We start from the raw sequence: 21,453 nt of genomic DNA on the forward strand, positions 1-21,453 counted from the left end.
CCTTTATCTTCTTGGGTTTATCTCCTCTTAAATAAACCTACCTGTTCTCCAAACACTGATGTTTGTACTGTACATAACCACAGCGATTCTCCAGTAAAGCTCATGCTGGTGGCCAGAGAGGCTGAAATAGTCGCGCTGATGGCCGGTTTACCTGAGATCTGAGTTTGCCCCTGCGGGTTGAAGGAGTTCGGCGTGGCGTTGAGAGACGGCCGGGGACTCTGGGTTTGCACGGCAACTCTCATGGTGGTCTGGCGCAAACGCTCTAACTCGCTCAGGCGCTCGGAGAACAGCGGCGGTTTAGGGGGGTCTTCCAGTTTCTGTCTGTGTCCTACCGAACAACATTAGACAGAAATTGCAGTTAATACACCTACTGCTCGATTCTGACCAGCTTTCAAGGGATATAGTTCACTCAAAAATGAACATCCTGGCATCATTTGCACACCCTCGTCTTGTTGCAAACCTGTGTTTTATCTTTCTTCTGAGAAACTCAAAAAGAGACATTATGCTAAATGTTCAAGCTGCTCTTTCTATGCAGTGAAAGCGAATGGGAAAGTAGCATAAAAAGCACTTTAAATGTGTCTTTTGGAATCACATGATTGTTTTGTTGGGCAAATTATATTAAAGAATAACACAAATCTATTGTATGGTCTCAGAACACTTGCAAATACAGCAGAAAAAGTCATATGAGCATCATTTCTTACAATGACATTAGAATAAATAAATTATGTCCTTTTTAGGCAAATTTTCACTCTTTTTAAAGGGATAGTCGCCAAATAAAGAACATTTTGGCATCATTTGCACACTCTTGTGTTGTTTGCAAAGCTGTTGTTTCTTCAGAGCAACACAAAAGCAGATGTTACGCAGAATGTTCATGCTGTTCTTTCTATGCAATGAAAGCGAATGGGAAAGTAGCATAAAAAAGCACTTTAAATGTGTCGTTTGGAGTCATATGATTGTTTTTCTGGGGCAAACGATATTAAGGAATAACACAAATATATTGTATGGTCTCAGAACGCTTTGCAAATACAGCAGAAAATTAATATGAGCATAATTTCTTACAATGACATTAGAGTGAATAAATCATGACAGAACTGTAATTTTTAGAAAAAAATTCACTCTTTTTAAGGGATAGCCACCAAATAAATAACATTTTGGCATCATTTGCCTCTTGTGTTGTTTCAAACCAGTTTTTTCTTCCGAGGAACTCAAAAGCAGATGTTACGCAGAATGTTCAAGCCGCTCTTTCTATACAATAAAAGCGAATGGGACAGTAGCATAAAAAAAGCACTGGGAAAATGACCCAATTGTCTGTTTTATTTTTAAGTCACATGATTGTTTTGTGTGAGTAATAGATGCAAATGAGCCATATAGATTAATAACACCTTACATTTTGAACACAAATCTATTGTAGGTGGTCTCAGAAGAAAAATAGTTTTTATGACACATTTATGGTGTTTTTGTCATTTTGGTCAGTGTTTACTCTAATCAGCTTGTAGATTCCCCAAATTTCTTAAAATTACATTCGAGTGAATAAATGACGACAGAAATGTCATTTTTGGGCTTATTTCACTCTTCTTAAAGGGACAGTTCACCAAATAATGAACATTTTAGCATCATTTACACACCCTTGTGTTGTTGCAAACCTGTCTGTTTTTCATTCTTCAGAGAAACACAAAAGCAGATGTTACACAAAATGTTAAAGCTGCTCTTTCTGTCCAATGAAAGTAAATGGGACAGTAGCATCAAAAGCACTGTAAAACAATTAAAAGTATTATGACAGAAGTGTCATTTTTGGGTGAATTTACTCTCCTTGTTGTTTCAAACTTGTATGATTTTTCTTGTTTTCAGGTAACATAAAAAGAGATGTTTCTCAAAATGTTCACGCTGCTCTTTTCAATTCATTGAAAGTGAATGGGATGAACAATGCCAAACTCCATAAAATCATTTATGCTCTATATTTCAAGTCTTTTGAATTCATATGACAGCTTTGTGTGATGAAGATATGCAAATGAGTCAATGAATAACAAATAACTTTGAACACAAAGCAATTGTATGGCTTCATAAGTCATATAGATTAAATGTTCATAGTACTTTAATAGTGTTTGTGTTATGTTGGTCACTGTATGGAAAATATCAGTTTGTAGATTCCCCAAAATATCCTAAAATGACATCACAGTGAATATATGATGACATTGTCATTTTTGGTGGGGGTGAACTACACTCTTAAAGGGGACCGTTCAGCAAATAATGAACATTCAGGCATCATCTACACACGCTGGTTGAAACCTGACAGTTTTTGTGAGAGAAACAGACCACAGTTCATTAAAACAGTCATTATTCACTGAAGTATAAGTGAGATTTGAGATTTACAGCTGAAGGCAAGATTTAAAATTACAGTCTGTTCCACCCAAAAAGCTATTGTATGACATGAAATATAGCACACATGTTGGATAAAATGGTATTAAAAAATATTGTGGTACAACCACAGACACCAAAGCTCCATATTTGGGCAAACTGTCCCTTTAATTAAACCTCATTATTAAGCAAACAACATGAGCAGATCAGTGTGTGGGTAAGATGCATCAGCGATCAGAGATCTCTCACAATAGCGACTGGCACACAAAAGCAGGGGAAGTAAATTGACTTTCTACCTGTCTGTACACGCCGTTGTTTTACACCGAGGCATGAATCCAAAACATTCGCAGTCAAATCACACAACTGCTTTATTTCCCTATTATACCTATCATGCTTCAAACTATGTCTGTGAGTCATGACAAAAACACGACCTGCCAATGTTTATTCATTCATTTCCCATAAAAGAGGACAGACTCAGTCCTCTATCCTGCAATAAAGAGTACGAGTCACGCCATGCCCCCTCATCCACCCCTTTTCCCATCACGTCAACCACCTTTCCCAGTCCATACGTAGCTCAACATCTCCTCTAAAGAACCCGATTCAAATGGAACCGCACTGTTGTGTCAATACAAGAAGAATATGTGTTAAAGAGGGACTTTGTGAGTCTTTTTTCCGGGCTTGTCTGTCTGGCCCCGGTCGGTTGCTCTGAATAGCTGTAAAGTAAATATCACACAGAAGAAAAGAGAAACTCCTGCAAAAGCTTGGCGGCTCTCCAGTCGGCTCGAGCCAGAGCTACCTCCGATCTCGCAAAACCTGATTGTGCTCTGGAGTTCGCTTGAACACAAACACAGCTCCTCATTCACAGACCAATGTCGAGCACTTTGGGTTGAGAGCCTGAGTAATTCCCTGAAAGTATACCCTCTCACTATACGCTATTAGAGATACACAATCATTACTGCAGCTGCTGAAAAAGGGAACTGGTTTAATTTAGTTTAAGATGAATAAGGCCCCTGTGTGTGTGTGTGTGTGTGTGTGGCTCATAAATGATCTGCCACGTTACAAGTGAAGTGAAACAGAATATGTCAATATTTTCACCAAATTTAATTTTATGAAAGAAATAAATGTTAAAGTTTGTTTACAACATGGTATTTAAAAAAAACTTTTTTTCTCTTGCAATTCGCAGTTTATATCAGATTCAGATTTTTTTATTTATTTTTGAATTGCTGAGAAAAGGTCAGAATTAGAAGATTTAAGAAATAAAAACAGGTTTTTAACTTTTTAAATTTGCAATTCAGAGTTAAAATCATGCAATTCTGACATTTTTTTAAATAATAAATAATAATAATAATAATAAAACCACAGGTGCATATCATGTTTAATGCACTGCTGGAGAGTATCGGTCTTTTTAAAAGAGAGATAATGTTTTTAAGAGTTCTTACTGAGATTTCTAAGTTTTGTTTGAAACTCTAGACAGGAAACATGTATAAAAATGTTTAGTAACCCAATAATTTACATATAGTTATGGCATTTAGCAGGTTATTTTATCCAGCGAGACTTGGCTATCACGTTTAACACTGTCATGTGTGTCTTATGAACACGTTCTGAGCCCTGCTGGAGAGGACAGAAGCAAATGACTTTTAGATTTAAAGTCCAAGACTAAATTTCCAGAATGGAAAAAAAAGGCATGTGAATGATTCAGCACGTACGAAAGGAAAATCCCTAATGCTCATCCTATGAGACACGGAGAAGTGCTCTTACGTTTACATCAGTGCCAAAAACATCTCGCAGTGTTAGTGCTCAAATACTCAAATGGACACGTCTGCAATAAACTAAAGAGATCCTGTTACAGAAAAACATTTGGATTATTAGTTTAATGCTGATGAAACAAAACTTTGCTTTGGGTGGGGGAAAAAGAAAGTAGTCTTTACAAAAGTTGCTGGCACAGTGCTGGAATGTTATGGAGGGTTGCCAGGGTGTTGTTATGTGACTTCTTATAATGTTATAGACTCACCGAAGCTGCATTTATTTGACCAAAAATACAGTAAAATTGTGAAATATTTTAACAATTTGAAAAAAACGATTTCTTTTTGAATATACTGTAAACTGTAATTTATTCCAGTGAAGCAAAGCTGAATTTTCAGCATCATTACTCCAGTCTTGAGTATCCTTCAGAAATATGCCGATTTGCTGCTTAAGAAACTTTCTTACTATTCTCAATGTTGAAAATAATTGTGCTGCTTGATATTTTTATGATGCATTTTATTTTTTTTAGGATTGTTTGATAAATAACAGCATTTATTTGAAATTTAAATCTTTTGCAACATTCTCTACTGTCACTTTTGATCAATTTAATGCATCCTTGTCAAATAAAAGTATTAATTTCTTATAAAAACATTTTAGTACTTGTGTTTCTCAAAAGGAAACTTTTCATGCAAAAATGCCTAATGATGGAAAATAATATGTGTGTGTGTAAACAGTGTGTGGCCGTGTTGCTGATGAAAGCTCCGCCTGTATGTTAAATTGCCATATGATGGTGCCGTGACCCGGAATAACACCCCGTGCTCGTTAAACACCAGCACGCTTTCAACATCAAATATCAGCCAGAGCCGTCAGAGCGCATCAATCACGCCGCAGCGACACGGGAATAAAATGCATGGAAGAAGAAAGGGAAACATACATCCGTCTAGATTTCATTTCTTTAATTGCCGTGCCGCGGAGGGCCGACTCCTCTGAAGAGTCAAACAATGGATTATTTCACATGGCAGCTCCCACGAAATTAGCAAATTGGGGAAGAAAGCTTTTTAAGGACAGGACGGGGCCGAACGCCGGCTCAGTCTGAGGATCAGAAGTAGACGGAGAGGGGGGAGAGAAATGGAGAAAGCTGACGGCAGCCAAGCAGCGCTGGAGGTTTGCCAGTCGCCTGTGTGGTCCGTGTGTTCAGAGCTTCAGGAAGTCGACTTCGCCAAGAAGGGGCACACATGCTACTACAGCTTTATAAATCAGACACCATGCAAGCGTATGACTCCAACAAGCAAACTTTTATTTCAGGGCCAACATGTATTTGTTTGAGGGGTGATCTGGGGCCAGACCGACTCAGTGCCGTAGGTTAATTAGTGGCAAACTGACAAAAAAATCGGCTATTTGCCCCATGCGAGTCGTAAATATAACATGCACAGCAGGGCTATATGTGTCTCCACAGACCAGAAAAGCCAGAATCCTGAAAAACGAAGATGATCTATGTATCGATCTAGTCGGATTAGTTGCAATGGTCCCTAAAAGTCACATATTTTAGAGGAGGACATATAGCTTCTGTTTTGTAGCAATGACACAATTGGGGTTAATGCATAACAGTCAATGCATGTGTGTGTGTGTTTATAAACTGCTGTTGAAAAGTTTGGGGTCAGTATGTTTTTTTTTTTTTATACAAAAAAGACATGTATAATATTACAGAATATCACTACTCTTTTGAACTTTCTCTTCATATAAAAATTTAATGTATCACTGTTTCCACAAAAATGTGAAGTGGCACAACTATTTCAACATTGATAATAATCAGACATGTTTCTTTAGCAGCAAATGATGGATCATGAAGGATCATGTGACACTGAAGACTGGAGGAATGATGCTGAAAATACAGCTTTGATCACAGGAATAAATTACGTTTTAAAATATGTTCAAATAGAAAAAATATATTTTAAATTGTAATAATATTCCACAATTTTGTTGTTTTTAATGTATTTTTCTTCAAATAAATGCAGCCTTTGTGAGCAAAAGAGACTTATTTCAATAATAATTAAAAAAATCATAAAATGTGAAATATATTTATAATACCTTCTTTTAGTTCATACATGTCTGTAAGGTAAAGGTAAGGTAAACTATTCCTTCAATGACATGAATGAGACAATTAAGTAATATTTATCATCAAGAGACAATTTTGATAAATGAAAAGGATGTTATTGTTGGCAGAAACACTTGGTTTCTATTAACAACAGTGCGTTATATACTCTGAAGTTCTGGTTCACTTAAAAGGCAGCAGTTTAGTAAGTAGTAGACAGCAAGGCGGCTCACTGGGTTTCCTCATGTTGTTTTCTGGGTCATTTTGACCCGGAGAAATGCTAGTTAATGTTTTCAAACTGGACTAAAGCTTACTTGTCAGATTAAATCCTTTATCATCTTATTTTCTTTCAATTAGCACAACTTTTGTATCATGTAGCTTATGCACCTTAGTTTTTTTTAGCAAATATTGGCAAAATGATCCACAAATAAGGCTTTTTTAACTCATAAACTGAGATCAATGACCAATCAGTCCAAAAAGATATACAAAACCCCCAAAATAAAACAATAAAAAAACAAGACTGAATCCTGGTGATAGTGTAGCATAATGAGAGATTTGCAAGCCACTTTTTAAAGGCCAGCCATTAATATAAACCATTAGTATTAACACAAAATTCCCTAAAAAAATATATAAGCATGCAATGTTTCCAAAACAGCTAAATATAAACCACTTGAGCTGGCCATTATACTGTACTAGTGTATTGCGGCGTTGTTGATTGAAGCCATCAGGTTTCTCTACCAAAAGTTGCATACTTTTCTTACATTCACGTCTCGTATGTGGAAAGTACGAGCAGATCTCTCTCATGTGAGCCATCCTACATTAGCTTTATTTTTATTGGCCTTTAGTGGTTGACTTTTGTCTGAAGACCTACTGTACGCGCTCTGTGTGCGTCTACCTGTCTGGACACGCAGAGCCACGTTCAAAGAGAGAGAAACATCACAGGTTCACGGCTAATGCTCATTTCAGCTTTGAGCAATTAGAGCGGCTCCACACAAACCACAGCGTAAACAATCAGACTTCAATAGAAGATTTGATGTGCAATATGTTGATTGTCAGAAGCTGTTATGCAAACAATACACTGAAGCATGTGGTGGCACAACACTGAAGCCGCAGGAGAAAGATTCATTCATTCCTTTAGCCTCGGAAAGCATTCAAGCTTCTTTTGAGGTGGAGGACAACAGGGCTAACGGGAAAATAGAAATATATTTATTTAAAAAAGGAATTTATTTTTAGTAAGTAAAATGTGATTTCTTAAAAAATATATATGATATATGGGGAAAATGTAATATGTTTTATTTATTTATTTAGTTTAGTATTGTTTACCGTTTGTGTAAAAAAAAAACAGCAGAGTTAGCTTGCTTTAATTAAACCTCAAAATGTAATGCAAATTATTGCACAAGCAGGTGATTGCAATAATAATGTAGTGTTTTTTTATATTTTTTATTTGTATTAGTATTTAGCAATTTATTTGAAAAATACTTCTAGTAGGAAATATATTTATTTTTAAAAATATATATTTGTAAATATTATTTGTGTAAAAAGAAAATCAAAAGTAAAATAAGGGTGCTCTAACTGAACCTAATAAAATTGCATTTAAATTTAGAATTTTATATTTTAAACATAGTTTTTTAATGTTTTTGTTATTTTGTATTCTATTTTTTTATTTGTAAAAATCAGGTGGAAAAATATAACTTAGTAAAGTACCTTATTTATATTTTTTCATATATATCTAAAAACAAACAATTGCTGGTGCAAATATATTTATTTTTGATTTAGCAATGATTGAGTAACATACAGTAATTTGTCTATTAACATAAGTGATTATGATATTGATGCAGTGTTTGTTGTTATTTTGTGTTTTGTGAGTAAACATACAATCAGTGCCTTTAACCCCAGGGTCCTTTAGCCTCAACTGTCTCATACCTAATGAGAAGTAAACAAGAAAGAAAGTAAAAGATAAAAGCAAAAAGAAATGTGCAAATTAGATAATGGTGGAAAAACTTCCATCAGCAGAACATTTACACCATTTACCGTATTGCTCTCTCTATGAAACGTGTTTGGCTGAGGTCTGCATGAGACAATAGCTCTTTTCCAGCCGTCTTCATGGCAGTCAAAACACAGCGTCACGGATAATCTTGGCAAATACCTTTTAAAAAACAAGCCATGTTTTCCATCTCCCCAATGTGATGTGGCATTAAATTAACAGAGCCAACACGGGCAAAGCAAGAGACTCCAGTGTGCACTTCACATACGTTTACCTTAGTCTAGATGTGCACAAATCTTGTGCTTAAAATTATTGATTATTTTTCAGCGATGCTATATCACAGCACTTGAGCACTTGTATCTACAGTACAGTCCATTTAAGAACAGTTTTGTATATTTGAAGAAATCTATTTGAAAATTTATCAATTTATTATTTATGGTCCATCGGGTAAAAAAAAAACAAAAAAAAAAAAAAAAAAAATATATATATATATATATATGTATGTATGTAAATATATATATATGTGTGTGTGTGTGTGTGTGTGTGTGTGTGTGTGTGTGTGTGTGTGTGTGTGTGTGTGTGTGTATATATATATATATATATATATATATATATATATATATATGTATATAAATGATTTAAACTTATTTTACTTCAGCTAGTTACCAAGCAGGTTAGTTATAGTTAATTAAAACTGAAACTAAATACTTTAACAAAATTATAAAAATATACTTTTAATTAGTTTTGCTCAAAATATTAATAAAAATATAATTCCAGTGATGTGATACTAAAATAAGACATTTCTCATTTTCATTTGGTTTAACTTGATTTACTAAAATAACTTTTAACCGAAACTTAAATAAAAATCAAAAACAAAAAAAGGACCAACAAAAAGAAACATAAAACTAATACAATTACAAAAACAAATTTAAAGTCAAATAAAATAAAAAAAACAGACAACATAAACAAATAAAAAATATTTATAAAAATATATAAGTGTCTCGATGAATAATAAAATAACACAAACTCTGCAAATTTATTTGCATTCTAAATTTAGGCTATTAAGTGCAATATTAAAATGATGCTACCCTCTTTAAATCTATGATTCATAAGAGAAGCCAACTTTCCATAAACAGTTCAAATGCATTACGTGTGCTGCTGTATCAGTCTATTTTAAAGTGCCAGCTTATCTAATAAATGATTTTGTTTTACGTGACATTATAAGAATCAGTTGGCGTGCCTGTATATTGATTTTGTTCTTTTCCCTCTTCCAGACTCAACAGGCTGTCTTTCACTTCTCAAGCCCACCTACAAACCAGCGCTAAAGGATCAGATATCGATGTAAGAATGACGCTGTTATGAGGGTGTGCGAGGAACACTGGCAGTCATGGTGGTAGGAGTAACACAGGCCCTTCTCTGAAACGCCTGAGCCGCTCCTCCCAGTCTATTAGTCCAAATTACTCTTAATAACCACAGTTACACGAGAGATGATTACAGCAGTGTGTGCTTCACACTCACAGCCCTGTGCGACCAGACCGACCACCAACACCATCCAACCCTCAGTCTGATCGCTCGCTAAAGTACAGCGCAACAAGCATCGGTTTGAGTTCAATAGCTAAAGCAATAATAGTGATGCTTGTCTTGTTGTGTGTCTTGGCTCCCATTGGCTGAAGATAATTGGATCAGTCTCCAGTTGAATCTCCAAAGTGATATTTTCTTTTCAAATGAGTAGGCGTTGCTGGCGAATTTCATTCTAGACAAAATATATCTGCACTTTCTCAATAGCTTAAACAGTGTGGACCACCTAACAATGAAAACATACATGCTATGCAGGTTAATCAAGCAGTTTTACTATAGTAACACTCAGCTATGTAGATGTGAGATGCTGTTTTTCTACTTAAGTTAGGATTGAGATCGCAATCAGGGTTATTATAATCGACTAAAAGCATAGAAACATCGTTACGAGGACTAAAGGTAATGTTATAAATTATAACAACTTATTTTGTTTCAGCTAGTTGCTGAGAAAGTATTTCTCATTGACCACAAAACAGACATAAATAAATAAATAAATAAATAAATAAATAAATAAATAAATAAATAAATAAATAAATAAAATGATAATTACAAATACATGCAACAAAATTGCTCAAATGTTTAAATAAAAAATTGAAAAATATAAAATATAAAAATTAATTTAAATGATTAATAAAAATGATCTATACTTTATAATGCTAGACTAATCAAAACATTATCTGAAATTAAATATGTAATGCACTAAAATTGCTCAAACTGACATAAAATAGACATTAAAGACATGCTAGAAAAAAAAAATATATATATATAAACATAAAAATAAAAATGAGTAAAACATAATGAAAAAATTTCACGAAAATCAAATGGAAATGAAAAAAAAATATTTTTAATAATAATAATAATGAATAAAAACAATATAGACATAATAATAAAGATAACAAAAACGCAGCAAAAATTACTTAAACTTTAACTGAAATTAAATAAAAATGGAAAATATAAAAGTAATTCAAACTATTGATAAAATGTATCTCTCAATGATACTACAGTAACACTGATCTGAATAGTCTCTCCTCTCTGATGGAACATCCAGCTTTAGCTGCTAGCTGTGTTTTGGAACATCTGTTGACTAGCTGGTCTACACTGATCTGGTTGTTTGTTGATGGTCTAAGATGGTCTACCAGACCAGATTTTCCAGCAGAGCAAATCCAGTCTCCTAAACCTCATATGTTTCACCTTTATGAAAATGACCTTAGAAATCTTCTCCTGCTGCTCTGTGCTCTTACTACACTGTATGTCAACAATGATCTCACTTGTGTCGGAATTCCAGGAGAAACTTGACAATCTGATGCATAAACTTAACGGAGAACATGATTAAATCTCCCACATGAGCAATGAAAGAGTAACCTGTGAGCAAATGAAAGAAGTGAATGACTCTGAAGCTCTGAATGTCTGTCTGGCTGTCTCTGAATGTGAGTTTTTGTGTGTGTCTCTCTGTTTTTCTCTCTTAAGCGCAGGAGGAATGTGTAAACAGGCAGAGGCAGAGGCAGCTACATGACACACTCACAGGACGTTGCACAACTCGAAATGCCTCTAAATGTGTCATTTCCTGCCTGGCCACCTGGCTTCCGCTGAGAAACAGCAGCATGTACGTGAGAAATATACATTGGGATAGATTGTGTGGGATCGAAGGAGAGCAGATTGACCTGAAACATCATTTGCTTAAAAATAAAAGCTATTAAATTACATAAAAGACCTCAGCAAACCTCAGATGAAGCTACTGTGATCTTTTTCTCTGTTAAGTGAAGGTTCTTTATTGGCGTTAATGGTTCCATGAAGAATCTTTAGCATCCATAGAATCTTTCCATTGCACAAAAATTTCTTTAGATTATTAATAATAGGATCTTTTATGAAATGTTTACCAAAATTCTTTTGGAATCCCCCTTTTGGAAACTATATCAAAATGTATCTTGTTCATCTGAATTTTTCCTGGTCTCATTTGTGATTCATTGTTGCATGTTATTCCAAAGGAAAATAGTTAGTAATCTTGCTCTGTCTCTGAAATGATTTTCCTTTTCAGATGATGTCACTCTCTTTTCTCTCATACAGGCTGGCCTTTTTTTAAGACCCCATAGACTTCCATTATATGGGAAAAAAACAACTATATCTTCTTTTGTGTTCCACAGCAGAAAGAAAGTCATGCACAACACAAAGGTGAGTGAACATATTTTGAGTACATTTACATTTTTTATATTAGTTGAATTTGTATGTTTATACCAATGTTATTTTAGTAGCATTAATATACAAAAAAAATAAAAATAAAAATAAATATATATATATATATATATATATATATATATATATATATATATATTTTTTTTTTTTTTTTTTTTTTTTTACTGTGTACACTTTTTTAAAAATATATTTTTGGTCTTCATTTTTATTTTAGTTAAAGTTTTAATTTGTAATGTTGTAATTTTATTAGTTTCTTTTTGAAAATGTATGTACGGTTTCTTTTAACTTTTCATTTATTGTTGTAGTTATTTTAGCTCCTAAAATTCATTTAAAAAAAAAAGTTAAATCTTGCCTTGGCAACTATCAGAATTAAGTTATTATTTTATTTCAGTCAATGTTTATTTCACATAATAAAAATGATTTAGTTTTAGTTAATGATGATAACCCTAATTATTATATACTTCTTAAATGATACTTATTATCAAAATAAAAAGTTCTTACTCCAACTATATAATTCTATATTTCCAAACCTCTGAAGGAAATAAACACGGCGATATGCTAAAACGTTTGTGTTTACACCAACGGAAACAATGTTTGATAGTCATGGCTGTTCTTTTCCTTTATAAAGGAAATAATTGATAAAAAAACGGAAGATGAATGAGCCGTGTGAGATGAAAGGCCCTCACATCAGAGATGCCCGAGGGTGTTATTAATCCGTAATGAATGAAGATCACAAGTGCATCCAAAACGCTGCTGCCAGATGTGTTAATTGAGACGAGGAGGAAAAGAAGGAAGAAATCAAGAAGCGATATTGTTGGTTTTGCCGCCAGAAGCTTATCTCTGAATACAACAGCTGTGTGCCAGGCAGGTTGGCATGAGCTTCATACAAACACACCAGAGCCGGATCTACAGCAGCGCTCATCAGACTCGGTGTCTCTGCGTATGACGGCGTGAGAGGTAATTAATCACACAAAATGCTAACACTGCATGTAACAGTCAAAAAAATTTAATTCATAAATTCCATTCATGTTCTCCATTTGGAAATCGATTTTTAGTGATAACCCCTTGACTCTCATGTTGGGTTCAATGCAGCCATAAAATGCTAGTGAGCAGTAGGGTCTAGCAACTTCCCCAAAAAGTTGATAATTTTGGTTCTTTCTCGGGGGGATTTTTTCAACTTCGTTAACTCATTCACTCACTCAAAAGAGAAAAAGTCAAAGATTTGTTAAAGGATTTAAGAGAGGTTAAAGACAAACATGCAGTAATGTCAGAGGATTGTAAATCATTAGTATTTGCTATTTTTGATGCAATTATTTCAACTTATTTTTTAAAGAATGGACGGTGGATTTTGTGGGGAAAGACTACATTACCCTGGATTCTGTGAAGATAATTCCACCAATCACAGAATAACAGCAAGCTCTGCTATTAAACTCTCCTCCAATCAGAGAGTCGCAGTGAGCTCAGCTTTTAAATTACATAAATGTATCACATTTACATAAATCATTTATTATGGAATGATTATGTCATTCCAAATGCTTCATGGGATTGTAGTTCTTTCCCTCGTTAAAGCTGTTCAGTCTTGTACTCTCTTTTTATCAGATTTATTTTGAGTCCAATCAAAGTTCATAATGTGATTCTCCTTGTACAGTAGCTGGTTGGTTTGGGTTTGAACTCTTAAAGACTTTTTAAAATAATCCACAAAAGAAAAATGAATGAAACAGTGAAACTGAAAAAGTAGGCAGGCACTATTAACACATTTCTATGCGGTTGCTTAACGGCATGAATCAATTTATGATGTTCCGCTCCCTCTTTAAAAGTTAATGTGATTTTTTTTTCTGTGTAATCATTTAGAAACGTACACTAACAGCATATTTAAAGCCTGCTGTCATATCACGAAAGCTTTGAGTAATTTCACTACCGAAAGCAAAACGGTTTGCATAAAACTTAAGCGTAAGAAACATCTGTCAGTCAGCGTTAACGGCTGACAGAATGCGATGTACTTTTATTAGATTATCCCACCACGAAAGGTCTTCTTGTTAAGAAGTTTGGCCGTAATGTCAGACTGCAACAGACTTGAATATAAACACTTACTAAAGACAAGTCAAGCACGGCGTGTTCCTGGTTCTATTCTCTGCCACATGAAAGTAATTCATGACAGCTTGTGTGTATTTACTGCTCCTGGGGCTCAGTGTGAAAACTCAAATTCGGCAGTGTCTTCAAACAGGTTTTTTTTTCAGGTAGTGAGAACAACTCAGAAGTTGAAGCAAATGGTGCACACAACTCACAAGTCCAGACATCAGCTCAGATGAAGCAGCTTTTTCATAATTGAAGTATAACTGGAGCTTTTTGTCAGATCAGGTTCCTCTGTTCTATGTATCGCTAAAACTTTAAAGTGTTTCTTTTTTGTCAGAGAAATATCTGAATGTTTTTATAAATCTAGCTGATCACATAATGATCCAAAATTGATGTACAAAATTGATTTTGTCTGGAAATATATCATGAATTCTTTGTAAACCAACCATAGGATGGATTATTTTGTACAGAACAAAGAGCGTGGCTGTATTCAAAATAGTATACTAGCATACTATTCTTAATGTGCACAGTATTTGAATTTTCTGTATGAATGGAATATGCATGGAATGCTAGAACGTTAACACTTGATGGTTGCTCTGTCAATTCTTTGTCATCAGTTAGGAACCTAGGTGTGCTATTTGATAGCAATCTTTCCATTGAAAACCATGTTTTTCTAGCATTTGTAAAACTGCAATTTTCCATCTAAATATGCTCTCAGTGTCAAATGCAGAAATGTAAATCCACTTCAAGGTTAGACTATTGTAATGCTTTATTGGGTGGTTGTTCTGCACGCTTAGTAAACAAACTACAGCTAGTCCAAAATGCAGCAGCAAGAGTTCTTCCTAGAACCAGGAAGTATGACCATATTAGCCCGGTCCTGTCCACACTGCACTGGCTCCCTATCAAACATCGTATAGATTTTAAAATATTGCTTATTACTTATAAAGCCCTGAATTGTTTACCACCTCAGTATTTCAATAGGCTCTTGTTACATTATTGTCATCCACGTCCGCTGCGTTCTCAAATCTCAGGCAATTTGAAAAGATCCTCTTGCAGTTTAAATCTAGATTAAAGACCCATCTCTTTAACCTGACTTACACATAACACACTAACTGGGATCACTTCCAATAACATACAATGTACTGGCTACATGGTTAGAAGAATGGCATCTACGCTAATATTAGTCTGTTTCATTCTTATTCCGAGATCAACGTAGCCTCCAGATCCAGTCCAGATGGTGGATCAGCACCTAGAGACGACCCCTACAGACTATGTATAACTACAATATGTCAAATAGATGTGCCCCAGAGACAGATCCCTTGTTAGACCTTATAATCTCGACGACCATCAGCACAAGATCACTGGAACCAGCAAGTCCTCTGCACAATCTGAACGGTGTTGCAGCGTGGAATTAAAACACACCATGCTAGTTTCATCTGGTCAGAGCAGAACTGGCCTCATGACTGAGCTTGGTTTCTCCCAAGGTTTTTTCTCTGTCTTGTTTTGGTTCCTTGCCACTGTCACCTGTGGCTTGCTTAGTTGAGGACACCATGTCTGGCAACATAGTTGACACTACTGGAAGAGAACTGAACTGAGAAAACGGACTGTTTCTATTGTCCTTCTGCATTATCAGCACTGCAAAGCTGCTTTGACACAATCTGTATAAAGCGCTGTATAAATAAAGGTGACTTGACTTGACATGAATTCTGAGTTTTCATTTTACAATTTTTCTGCCACGTCTTTTTATCTCACAATTCATATTTTTTTTGCAATTGTGCATTTATATTCCACAATTTTTAGATTATATTTGGCAATTTCAGATTTTCTAAATTTTATATATATATATATATATATATATATATATATATATATATATATATATATATATATATATATATATATATATATATAATATAAGTTGCCATTAGTTTTTATTTTTAAAAATATTATCCCATGATTGAAGTAGGCTTTGATACTAAATATTTTTATTTAATTTTTATTTAGAAATTGTAAGTGAATTTCACAAATAATTACAAAGAAACAACAAGTAATGCATTGAACTGAACGAACATACTTTGAAATTTATTGTGAAATTTACAAGCAATTCCTGAGTGCACATTTTCTTCATCATTTTTTTAAAGTGTAACTATGTTGCATTTTTAATTACATTTTTTTTATTCATTTATGTAAAAATGTATAGTCACAAAATGTTAAATAGATATTACTTTCTGCTAACATTATTCATGTTTCTCCATCAGCAGCACAGAGCAAACAGCACAGTATGCAGTATGTATTGCGCAGTGTGCTAATATTCCATTGAGAACAAATCCAGAGTGCAGGTCAAAGGTCGAGGGGTTGTTACGGTGCTCGCTCTTAAGAGCACGTTGATGGACAGACACAAGAGGCCAATACAGTAAACATTTTCACAAGTCGAGCGGCCTTGACAGCACGTGTTTGTATTTGCCTCTCGCTAAACACACCTGCTGCTCCTCAAAGGCCGTCTTTGTGCATTGAGGCGTGCTGAATTCATTTTTAAAACAGTACAGTAACACAATCTGTGCATTAATTCATGCATCAGGCTGCACGGACGGGGCGCTGTGCCACGATGCTGCACAACATCATTCATCTCGTTTTGCGTGCGCAAGTCACATGATGTGTGTGATATTTGGGGTGGTACTCACTCCGCGGCTCCCGCGGTCCGTCCACTGTGACCTTTATGGCTCGGTGGTAAGTAGCCACTTGCGGTGGGTTCGTGAATACTGTGATTGTCAGCGTGAAGCTCTTTCCTGTGAAACACAAAAAGGTTCAAACCCGATTAATCCGCTTGACAATGTGTCGCATTCATGGCCACCCGTCATTAGCATTTCTCTGCTGGTGACGGTGGGATTTTAACTGCGAGGAACTCGGGCGATTGAAAAGGCCTGGGCGCAATGGAATAATGGAATTAGTTTGGAAAGTGACCCTTGCTGAGCATTGAGTTTGTAACTATCAGTTGTTGGACATGACAAATCAGAAATGCATAAAACAGACCATGCTAGAATTCATATAGCGTCCATCCAAGTGGAATAAACTGTACAACAGTGACTTTATAATATTAGTTATACATAATATTAATATGTAAATATTAAAGCATATGTGAATCATTTAAATATTTGTAATGTTTTGTAAATATATTTAAAGGTATTGTGTACTTATTGCACTTCGGGTTAGATGCTAACTGCATTTCGTTGCCTTGTACCTTGTGCACATGTGCAGTGACAATAAAGCTAATCTAATCTAAAGAAAGATGTTTATTTTGAATTAAATATTTTACTCATATGTATCATATTGATATTAAAGAGATTTGATACTGCTAAAAAAGTAATGCATACATATTTACTAGTGGATCTCTCTTCAGGATTTTTGTAATTAAAGAAAATGACTAAAAATGTTCACTTTTGGACCACAACTGTTGCTTTATAATATTATTTATATACAACAATTATTTAAGCTTATACATCACATATGAATAATTTTATAAAGCAACAATACTTTTCATGCACTGGCATTTGGATTTCCTTTTTTAAAACAGCCAAGAATAACCATCGGCAGCTGTGCTGTTATAAGTCGTTGTTCTTTTATGTGTGAAGATTTGAGAGTTGGGTGTGAAGGTGAGGTCCTGCGGTCACAGATTTCATATTATGTGACCTTTCGCTGGCTAACATTTTTCAGATTAAATGTTCGTGAATGTGTTCACGCTAAGTGTTTAGAAAGCTTCCAATTAATTTCAACGCGAGATATTGTTACACTAAAGAGGTGACGCTTTCTGTCAGTAGCACACAGGAAATACTAAAATACTTCTAATGAGGCAAACTGAGCAGTAATGTGCAATGCATGCTGTGAAGTCATGCATGACACATTCTCAGAGCCGCGATCTGCATAAGACAGGAAGAAGTGGGTGGAAACAGGCAGCTACACTTGGCTTAGGCTTCTTACTAGATTATCCATCAAACTGGGATTAATTGACTAATTTTTGCATCATTAGCTATTGTGTTTCTCATGTGCATTTGTGTTTTCTAGAACTGCATCTATTTTTATATTACCAAAATTCTTTGATTACATTATGCAAAAATCTTGCTAAAGCATGATTGAACATATAATTAATTAAACAACATTTTATAATATAAGCACTCCCACGTTTATGATTTCATGAATTCTTGTACATGCTATGCCGCAAGTCTTGCTAAAGTAATTTGTTTCTCTTTTCTCCCACAGGAATCCGTCCATAAGCCCCCAAAAGCACATTCACAGACCCACCCGAGCCCATCCCAGCGAGCTGATACCAAACACACACGGCTGCGTGGTCCTGCCCAGCTTTAACCAACCCTGGCATCTGCCAGCCATCCAACGGTTGGTGTCCAGCAACTAAAAATATCCTAAATGCTGGCTCATTCAAAAGGGGTTTTCTTTTCAAAATGATTTCCTAAACCGGAAAAAGACAGACTACATCTGAAATGCATAAAGTCCTGATCAACAAAAAACATCCCGCCCTGTCCTAACCGAACCAGCATATCCAAATCCATTCATAAATAAGGGCGCAATACTTCTGAAAACACAACAGTGTTTCTTCGTAAATCAAGGAAACGCAGTTGCTTTCAGTAACTTGAGGCGGGTTATTTTTTCTGCTGTTATTTGTTTGATTGTGGTCGATTTTGTTCTAATCTTTCACATCGCGCCACGTATCGTTTTCCATATCTAATTTCTTTATGCCGTGCTATCTCCTCCCTGACTTCCTCTTCTAGAAACCTAAGCCTGTGAAGGTGTGGGTCTCCATGCGGGCCAAGGCCCTGTTGACTGTGACAGCTGTGAGGAGATAACACGGATGTGCACACATGCACGCTGATAGTGTTGAGGGTGTGTGAGGACATGCATTGGTGCAGGAATGCACTGAGACCAGCCGACTGGTCAAGAAACCACCGCATGCACGGCCAATGTCCACTCGGACTGATCACAGATACATTATCAAATGAAACCACTGACCTAAAGAGTTGTAATCGACTGATTTATAGGGTGGATTATTGACAAATTCATGTCCACAAGGACGACTTAACAGTTTTTTTCCCTCATATTTATTCCAAAATCTATCAGCAGCCTTGTCAGTGGATAGTAAAAAATCTCTTTTATCAATATTTTTCATGCATTTAGTGTACGATCTGTACATGTTCTGTAAAGCAGTGGTTAACTGATTTCTTTTTTCTTTTTATTGTCCAAAGTTCATAACAATATATCAACATCTACCAACAGGATGTCTGATGACCAATGTAATATAAATAAATAAACATATATAAAATGTCAAATAAATATCTAAAATGTATGTATATATTATTTATATAGACATTGCATATATCGATATATATATCTATATATATTATTATACATAACATTTTTGATATTAATTTTACCATTTATATATATATATATAATTAAAAATATTTATATATTTTTATCTCATGTTTTTAGATATAAAAATGTTGCATGTGTCTCATTAATAATTGTAATTAATTAAAGCTAACATTTTATTACATTACACAATATTTACTAATCTATCTATCTACACAGAAGTATAAATAAAAATAATAATAATACTACAAAAATGTAATTTCCCAATGCAGTTCAATCAATGTATTTAACAATGATATAAAAAACAATGTATAAACATTTTTTATTATTATTAAAATTAACACTGTTTTAAATGCATTATTATTATATATTTATAAATCTTTTCAGATTTTGGAACTAACACTGGCAGAATGGCCACTTCTGTTAATACTGATAAATTTGAAATAATAACTAAATATCAGACAACATTGATATACATACTGTATCAGCCATCGAGAAGCCCACAGGTGGAGCGCACTTCCCCAAACACCTGGAGCTGTTTTCAAGTGTTTTAGTCTGTTGTTTGTGAGTGCCATGCGAGGGATTCCCTGCTGCACACGTCCGTGCTTCACATTAAGTGCCCGTGTGGATTAGTAGGGCAAGTCTAGACCACAAACCCGAGTATACACAGCCTCCAGCAGCAGACAGACCTCTCCTCTGATCTCACTGTCTGTCCCGGGACGCTTCAAAGGCCTGCGCGCTCAATGCCTTCTTCCGACAGGATCACAAGAGTGGGATTTTGTCTTTGACAATAATTGCAAGCATATCAAAGCAGCATTCATCCACACATAAGCAGTCTGTGAGCACTTTGAGCCCGCATTCCCGTATTAAAGACTTTTTTTCCATATGTGTAGGGTGTATGTAACAGAAAAGTACTAGATAGGAAAAGCCAGTGAATGAATTGGAAATACTTTGCAAGTTTTATTTTGCAACGGTTACAGCCTGCTACTCTTTTTTTTTGGTGCAATATGCTTTTTTGGTGCAATATGTTTTGGGAATACTTAAATGACAGTCTTTTTTTTTTTTTTTGGAAAGCACTCTTATTCTCAACATGGAAGCACTCAAATTGTTGGACGCTGGTGGAAAATAATAATGCGTTTCTGTGGTTCGCTTCCAATTCTGCAGCTCTTTTCAGTATTTCTGTAAGTGAGGAATTTTGGACAGTGTCCTATTGTGTTCATGTAAAACATGCAGTGCATAATTTGCATAATTGCATAAAAAGGCTACACAGAAGCAATCTATATGCTTCATCAATCCATTTTATCAGACTGTAAATGATGTCAATCCATTTGGATTGTGCACTGCATGCCGAAATGTTATTTCCAACATGTCATTTATTTTAAACAAAATGTCTTGCGTGATTTGACACTTTTTTATGATTAAGCCAAAGCAAACAAAGCGGCCAGTGAAGACTAAATAAAATTAAACTGGAAGTACCAACCTCTTCCACTCCTGCCAAAAATCTCAGGTCGTTGAAACGCGCCACCTGATTCTTCATGACAGCCGAGGCGTTTCGCAGCTCTGCCGAGTAGTTCTCATCATTTCCTGCCATAACCGTCACCACTGTCCCATCGGAAACATCTCCCAGAGCTACAACCTGAACAGAAACGGACACGCTGTGACTGTCCCGCTCTAATTTACCCTGCATTTCACTGCAGTCTCATATTCTGATGAAAACAGGCCTGTGATCCCGATTAGAAGTGACATTATGAAGCAAGTCTGCTGGCCTCATAGGGTTTAATAACATGATAAATATATTAAAACCTGCAAATATATCACTACACAGATTTAAATGTGACCTTTTAAATTGTGTATATAAGAATTTCTACTTAAATTGATCAGAAACATCTGGTGAAGTCAGTATACACCAATACTTTAACTTTACTATTGATCCAGCAATGAACAGTGAGCATAGCATCTAAAGCAAATATATTCAATAGACTGAAAAGCCTTAGAACCAAAAATATATAAATTAAAATAAATGTCTAAAAACATTTATGTATTGCCAAAAGTGTTTTTCTTA

The 21,453-nt window shown here is 35.0% G+C and overlaps 1 pseudogene; it reads right to left on the reverse strand.

Moving 5' to 3' along the window:
- Window positions 1-41: 41 nt before the first annotated feature.
- On the reverse strand, window positions 42-21,150 carry LOC113072744 (runt-related transcription factor 2-like; annotated as a pseudogene).
- Between the last annotated feature and the right edge of the window lie 303 nt (window positions 21,151-21,453).

This window comes from Carassius auratus, unplaced genomic scaffold (assembly GCF_003368295.1).
Source record: "Carassius auratus strain Wakin unplaced genomic scaffold, ASM336829v1 scaf_tig00010038, whole genome shotgun sequence".
Taxonomy (NCBI): domain Eukaryota; kingdom Metazoa; phylum Chordata; class Actinopteri; order Cypriniformes; family Cyprinidae; genus Carassius; species Carassius auratus.